We start from the raw sequence: 7117 nt of genomic DNA on the forward strand, positions 1-7117 counted from the left end.
TAGAGGCTTTGTAATTAATTAATCGAAATTAATCGCATTTTTAATCACATATAAATATTTGACCTGAGAACAGTGAGAAGCAATTTTTTTCACATGGATTTTAGTATACCATTGAATAATGACTGCATACATAAGCTTAAGCAACAAAACATTGTTTATTTTTTTCAAGGTGGTACTTAACCAAGACCAACAGAAAAGTGCAATTTTTGCCATAAAGTGTAGCAATAGCATATTTAGGAATATAGTACATTTCAGAGATTCAGGTAGCCTATAGGTAGGTAGACCTTCTGTAAACTATAACACTTTGTTTTTTAAGTAAAACACAATACTTTCAAGTACATTCAGAAGATTGGAAACCCTGACTATTAGAAAACATCTCTCTGTTGCTTCAGAGGCCATAACAGACTTTGTTGATTTACCAACAGTTGATTTAAAAAATCTAATCAATTTCAGTCCAACTCTCTCAATAACCTTGGCCAAAACAATAAACAGTTCAACATAAAGTGCCAGTTGCACCAACAACATAATAAATAGTTCAACATAAAGTGTACTGTACCATTTAAAATAAAATAAAAAAGTGCCAGTGATTGACCTCAATCCCTCCTATTCTTCCAATATCCTGATGAAAAATAAAATATCTCTGTTGCATAGGCCACTGTTTGATCAACGCGAATTGGGTGTGGGTCCTTGTACTCCGAGTCGGGCTAACGTCCACGCTAGCTTCCACGCTAGCTGCTATATGTTTTGCATTGAGGTGATACTTGAGGCTTGATGTGCTGCGGTGATATGCAAATTCCTTTTTGCATAATTTGCAAACAACCGTGCTCTTATCGACGCTTCCATCCGTCCGTTTTTTAAAACAAAATGTCCCATCCACGGGGCCAGCCAAAGCGGTCTCATCAGCTTCTTCGTTCATGTTTGACTATTGTTCACTGTGGTTTGTTGTTGTCTGAAGTCATGAACGTTAGTTGGTGCTCCAGTATAATCGGTACCCCTGAAACTCATCCAGTGAGATTAAAATGCGTTAATTTTTTTAACGCGTTAAAGTCCCGGCCCTAATATAAAGATATATATAGATTACACGGCAGGTTCCGTGACAGTTTGTTTTCATCTGATTTCAAATAAACAACGTCTTGGTTTTTAGAATATTAAACTTGTTTTGCCTTATTCAGATGATAAATACAACTTTTAAGCTCGTAAAGGCATAATTACAAGCGGCAACTTAACGTCACAGCAGGCATAACAACAGCCGGTGTTTCTTGTGAGTGTTTCCCCGGGAAACAAACACAATACACACAAACGTATTATAGATTATTTTGTGGTATTTGAAATCATGTACGCAGCTCACGACGTAACTAGGAGTCTAGTGGACGGTATCAATACTAAAAGTAGAACAAATTAATATATATATTTTACCTGTATATTGTATTCTAGGTTTTCATTTGTCACATATTTTCATTGATGGTACAATTGTGTTTTTTTCATTGAATTAGATATATTTTACCTGTGAAAAGGGAAAAGAAAAAGAGTTAACTCAGGATATTAAAGAGATTGAAATAGGAACAACCTATAAATAATACTTAGTAGACCGGTCTAAACCAGCGTTTCAGCCAGGGGGGGCGTCTTGCCGTCATTTGACGCCCTTATTCAGCTCGGGACGCCCTGAACTCGAGCCGAGGGCGTCCAAAAATATTAATAATTCGAGAGAAGATCGAGAGTTTTTATCGCTTGAAATGACGAAAAGGAAAAAGGACAATCCCTCTGTTGGAGAGGCAAAGGAGTCTGGTGGGAGTATTTTTGGAGTAGTGAAGATCGTTTCCCCGACATCAGCTGTGCCTGCTACAGGACAACACGGAACGTGCACGATTTGGACGCGATGAGCGGTGCTTGTGGAGCACGCGCGTGAGCTGCGAGCACCAGAGCCTCGCAGCGGCAAAATTGAGTCTCTGTGATAAACTGGTAACATGAAGAGCCGTTTGGGAGTCGAAAGAGCCAAATGATCCGGCTCACTAACGTAAAAAGACAGTATCTTTAAGGGACGGTTCAAGTCAAAATTCACCCCGCTCTCGGGGTGGACGCCCTCTCAGCCCTGGTCTGACGGAAACACTGGTCTAAACTAATATAAGCTATTTTATTTTATCCATACCATTTACTAAGTCACAGAAATCAGAAAACAAGGGAAAGGTGAAATACTTACCTCTGATCATAAAGCAGGAAATATTCATTGTCTATATGTTTAATGTTTTGTCTATTTCGCCAGTAAATTGCCGGCTGTTCTATTCAAACCAACTGGTCTCTGGTCTAATTACTTATCTGTCGATCCACTCTAGTAGAACTCAGAATCTTTCGAGTCAGATAGCATAGCCCAAGATAAGAAGTGTTACAACGTGTTACATTAACAAAGTGATTTACGCAGTAGAAATGCACCTTGGGAGCTGTAATTGACTCTTCCCCAGAAGTTTTTATGTACAGAAGCTTGTACCTTCTTCAACTTTTAATCAAGACACATATATTCCCTAATCTCAGTTGTTAATATTTTGAGATTTATACATTTAACTCTTACTTTTTTTGTAATCATCACATCCGTTTCTCTTCTGCTTCCACAGATGTTGGGACCAGACTATAAGAAGAAACTGTCATCTGCTCTGCTCTTACAATCACTCTGTATTACAACGCTCGATCTCCTGTGAGCCCATGGGCTCCTGCTCCTACTCCTACTCCTACACCGACAAAGCCCATAGTCCTGCTGTGGTTCTGGCCAATCGGTGTCAAGTTTGACCTCCAAGGTTGCTTGACCCACTTCAACATTGATAGCTGTGTTCTGAGAGATGAAAGATCCCTCTACAGCAAGGCCAAGGGAGTCATTTTCTACCATAAAGATATATCCCAGGGGTTACAAAACATGCCGAAGGGTCCACGTCCGACTTTTCAGAAGTGGATTTGGTTTCACGTAGAATCCCTGACAAACACAGAAAAGCTCCCTGGTCTAGACAACCTGTTCAACTTAACACTGAGCTACAGGAGAGACGCTGACATCACGGTGAGGAACGAGCTCACTATCAGGAAGACAGCAATGACAGAGGACTTTGTTTTGCCAAAAAAAGACAAACTGGTGTGCTGGATAGTCAGTAACACCGACCATGGCACTGGAACAGCTGTGAGAGAGAAATATTATCATGAACTGCCCGAACACGTTGAAATCCACGTCTTCGGTGCAGCCTTTGGAGGGAAGCGTTTGAGCTACGAGGACTACTACTCCACCATAGCCAGCTGTAAGTTTTACCTGTCGTTTGAGAACTCAGTCCACAGAGACTACATCAGAAGGTTAACGGGCCCCTCGTGGCCGTGGCAGTCCCTGTATTATTGGGACCGCCAAGAGAAAACTACGAGCTGTTCCTTCCCTCCGACGCCTTCATTCACATCAACGATTTCCCTGATCTAAAGTCACTGGCACAGTTTCTGCTGGGCATGAAGGATGAGGCGTACATGCGTTACTTTGAGTGGAGCAAGTTCTTCATGGCCACCCCTCATCTCCTGTCCGCATACAACGAGTTCCTCCAGCCCATCTGCCTCGCCTGAGACCACATGTCAAGAGACCGGGATTTCCGTGTAGTTCATGACCTTTATAAGTGGTACTTTATGTGAAAATGCCAATAAAAACAACATTTGAAAGTGGCTCAGACACATGTACATTCATTACTAGTAATAAAGATTTATCAGCAAGTATTATCAGCTAAATGCACTCGAAGTATCAAAAGTAGAAGTACATTATGCGGAATGGCTCTGTTCACAGTATTATATTACCATTGATATTATCCTGTCAATTCTATCAATTTGTCAATACGATGGCAGTTTTTTAATATATATATTTTTTAAATACTGGTAGGAAATACAGTACCATATGATTTAATTAATATCACATGTTTTTTATCAGTAAAAAGTGAGTAAATATACAATATTGCCTCTGAAATGCAGTGATTATATTGAAATTAAAAAGGTTTACGTTAAAAAACAAATGCAGGCCCTTTCTTGAAGTCATAACATGCAAATAGACATTAAAATATGCTTTGAAGGCTTTTAATGTGTTTAATTTGAGTTTTATATTTTTAAATGCCGTTGCCATGGCGACAGATCACTCGCCATCATCACAGACCTCAAGGTATCATTATTTTACCGGTATCATTATATACTGTATATATATTAATAATATAAGATATAATATGTTTATATATTATATATATATATACTGTATATAATATGTTACAAAGGTTGAGAAGGAAGGGCTCCCGCACAGAGATATAATATGTTACTTTTGTAAGTACACAACACGGGAGTCGGGACGTCACGTGCCTCAAAGGTTGAGAAGGAGGGGCGTTGAGGCTCCGCCTATGTTGAGCTCCCGCCCACGTTGAGGGGCTTCTCGCTAACTAGTGCACCGCCCACTGCCCACCTGCCACGCCCCGACAAATGGGGTCACGCCGGCCAATCACAAAGCTTTGATGCGTTCAAGTGCATTATTCTGGCACAGGAAGATTATGTTATAGGACATTAACAATAAAACAGAATATTGTTGTTCTATTTTTAGACACATCATGTATTATTATTAATTCATAGTAAACACACCTCCAAAACCCAACAGACTCATTCATGCTTTAAATAACCTGTCCAGGCTTGCATCTATCTTGTAGTCCAATACTAACCGCAACCATATTTACTGACACTGAGCTGTGAAAATATAATACCGTGCAGGCGTGGAACATTCTGCTGCAATATAATTCACTATTTGGTATAAGACTAACATTCCTGACAATAGATCTCAATAGTCGTATTTGATGGTGTAAATGCCTTTTTAATAATAACATTTTTGAATGGAACATTCTCAACATGAATGCGTGAATCCAAATAAATATAACTTAAATATGTGGAAAAATACTGTGTTTGAAATGTACATGAAAATGAAATGTTAGCTTTTTGTTTTGATATATATATATATTTGTATTCCAGTCTCCCTTCAGATATGCTAAGTGGCATTCAACACAAAGCATGCTCACCTCCTTCAGTTGGGAGAAAAGCTGGTTCAGGTGCAGCCTTATGGGGGGATAGGGCTGCTGAGCCTAAATATGGATCTGTTGGTCCTGGCACCAGGGGGAGGGACAACTGATTTAGTATGAATAGCTGCTAAAAATGTACCTGCATTTATTAAATGTGAGCTAAAAGAGCAGTGAAATTAAAAACCTCTGAATTTTCTGTGAAGATATTAACAGTACTTAATGTCAGCTTAGTAAAAAAAAATACATAACAAATATTTACAATGAACTACGCTTAGCAAACAGACACATTTCCACCACTCATGGACACACACCCACCTTTTCTTTTGAAAAACTGGGTGACATACTGTCGCCCTTTAGTCCCTCTCTCTTGTCTTTCTGTCCTTTCTTTTTTGAAAGCCTGACTTTGTTAGTCGTTGAGACATGGTATACTCTACTACACACGTAAATACTAGCATCCCTGCTCCTCACATGCTCTCACTCTGCTAGAAAGTGCCGGCGGTGCTGCAGCGCGTTTGGAGGCTGGACCAAACCATTCAATGTAAATAGAGGGGGGTGTACAGAGGCTTTGGATAATTAACTTTTGGAAGAAAATAAGTGGAATGAGTTTTAAGTGTAATGGCAATTTTAACTGTTCCAATGTTCTATATCCTTTGCCATTAATTCAAAGGATGGTTTAGAGTGATCCAGACGCAGACACAAACAGACGATTTCCGGTATTTTGCTGCAGTTTATAATTATGTTTTATTGCTTTACATACCAAGGTGTAGTTATACTTTGTCAAAGGGTTGTGGTATAAGCATCTGCCCGGCTGTTGGAATCGGTGTGCTCTTCCTCCTGTGTCCTCGTCCTTTCCTGTCACCTGTGACCCCTTTTATACACCCGGTGCAGCTAAACCCCGCCACCAAGTGTTCAAAAATAATATTGCACTATACATATAAATATGGTAAACTGAGACACCAACAACACCCATAAAATGGCTCCTACAGTAAGTTTAGTAAGTACATTATTGATATAACGTCCTATTAATGTTAATTATTGATGAATGATGAAAAGTTACTTTGTTTAGGCCCCCGTGGTGAGCCACCCCCTAGCTCCGCCACTGGTGAGGCAACATATGGATGAATTAGCAACATTTCTGTTGAATAGGTAGCTATCTTGCTAATTCCATATTGGTTTATTGACACAATAGTGGTCTGGTGGCCCACCGTGCTGGAAAACGACCTAACCATCTAGCTACATGTAGCATCCGTCTCTGGAGTTTCGTCCACTCTCTTAATGGCTAAAGTTATGGCCCAAATTAAGCTTGTTTGCAAAAGAGCTAACAACAGTTGCCATTGTCTTTTGTTATATTCAAATGACTATGAAAAACAATTCAATAACTACTCTACTCTCATTGTCTGTATTTGGCTGAAGCCTTTTAGCTTGCGGAGATAAAATAATTCCCGGCATAAGATTAAAACTGAGAGGTTTATTTGAATACATGCTTTGAGGCATGTTTTTTTACTCTTTCTCAAGTTATGAACAATATCTTCAATGGCTCTCTGTAGGTGAAATGCACTGACTTTGTGTTTTTACATATATAGTTTTAAGAGCATGCTATGACAGCAGGTTTTAGATGGATTAGCATGAGGATTGTGGAAATGTCATTGAGGTACTTTGCTTCTGTTTCTTTCGAGTCTTGTTTCTATCTCATTGTCTCCCATTGACGCCCGCAGAATGATTTTCTATGGTCCATATTTGTCGATGTCAAGCCACCGATCCATAATTTAAATCCTCTGATCCCCTGATTTTGTTCAGCTAATGACACAACAAGGCTTCTATTATGGGGCAGTAAGACCAGGAGGTGGTTGATGAAAGAGGTGTCAGGCTAATAGATACACCACTGGAAGAACAGGGAGAACTGGATGTCGAGAGCTTCAGATCCAGTAATATAGGTGCTAAAAGGTTCATTATAAAGGACTGTAACCACATTATATTGTCAACACTTCCAATTTAGGATAAAATATGTCTGTTAGTCTGTCACCCTGGCTTTCCGACCAAAGCCCATTTGTTCTTACTCATAACAC

General features: G+C 39.6%; 1 pseudogene across 1 annotated transcript in view; it reads left to right on the forward strand.

Moving 5' to 3' along the window:
- Positions 1-3675, forward strand: part of LOC307022019 (4-galactosyl-N-acetylglucosaminide 3-alpha-L-fucosyltransferase 9-like) — a 4569-nt pseudogene extending 894 nt beyond the window's left edge. The window contains exon 2 of the transcript in view: positions 2628-3675. The product of the transcript in view is annotated as a 4-galactosyl-N-acetylglucosaminide 3-alpha-L-fucosyltransferase 9-like (transcript). The remainder of the gene's footprint in view (positions 1-2627) is intronic.
- Positions 3676-7117: the final 3442 nt, after the last annotated feature.

Source organism: Notothenia rossii, assembly GCF_949606895.1.
Source record: "Notothenia rossii genome assembly, chromosome: 10".
Taxonomy (NCBI): domain Eukaryota; kingdom Metazoa; phylum Chordata; class Actinopteri; order Perciformes; family Nototheniidae; genus Notothenia; species Notothenia rossii.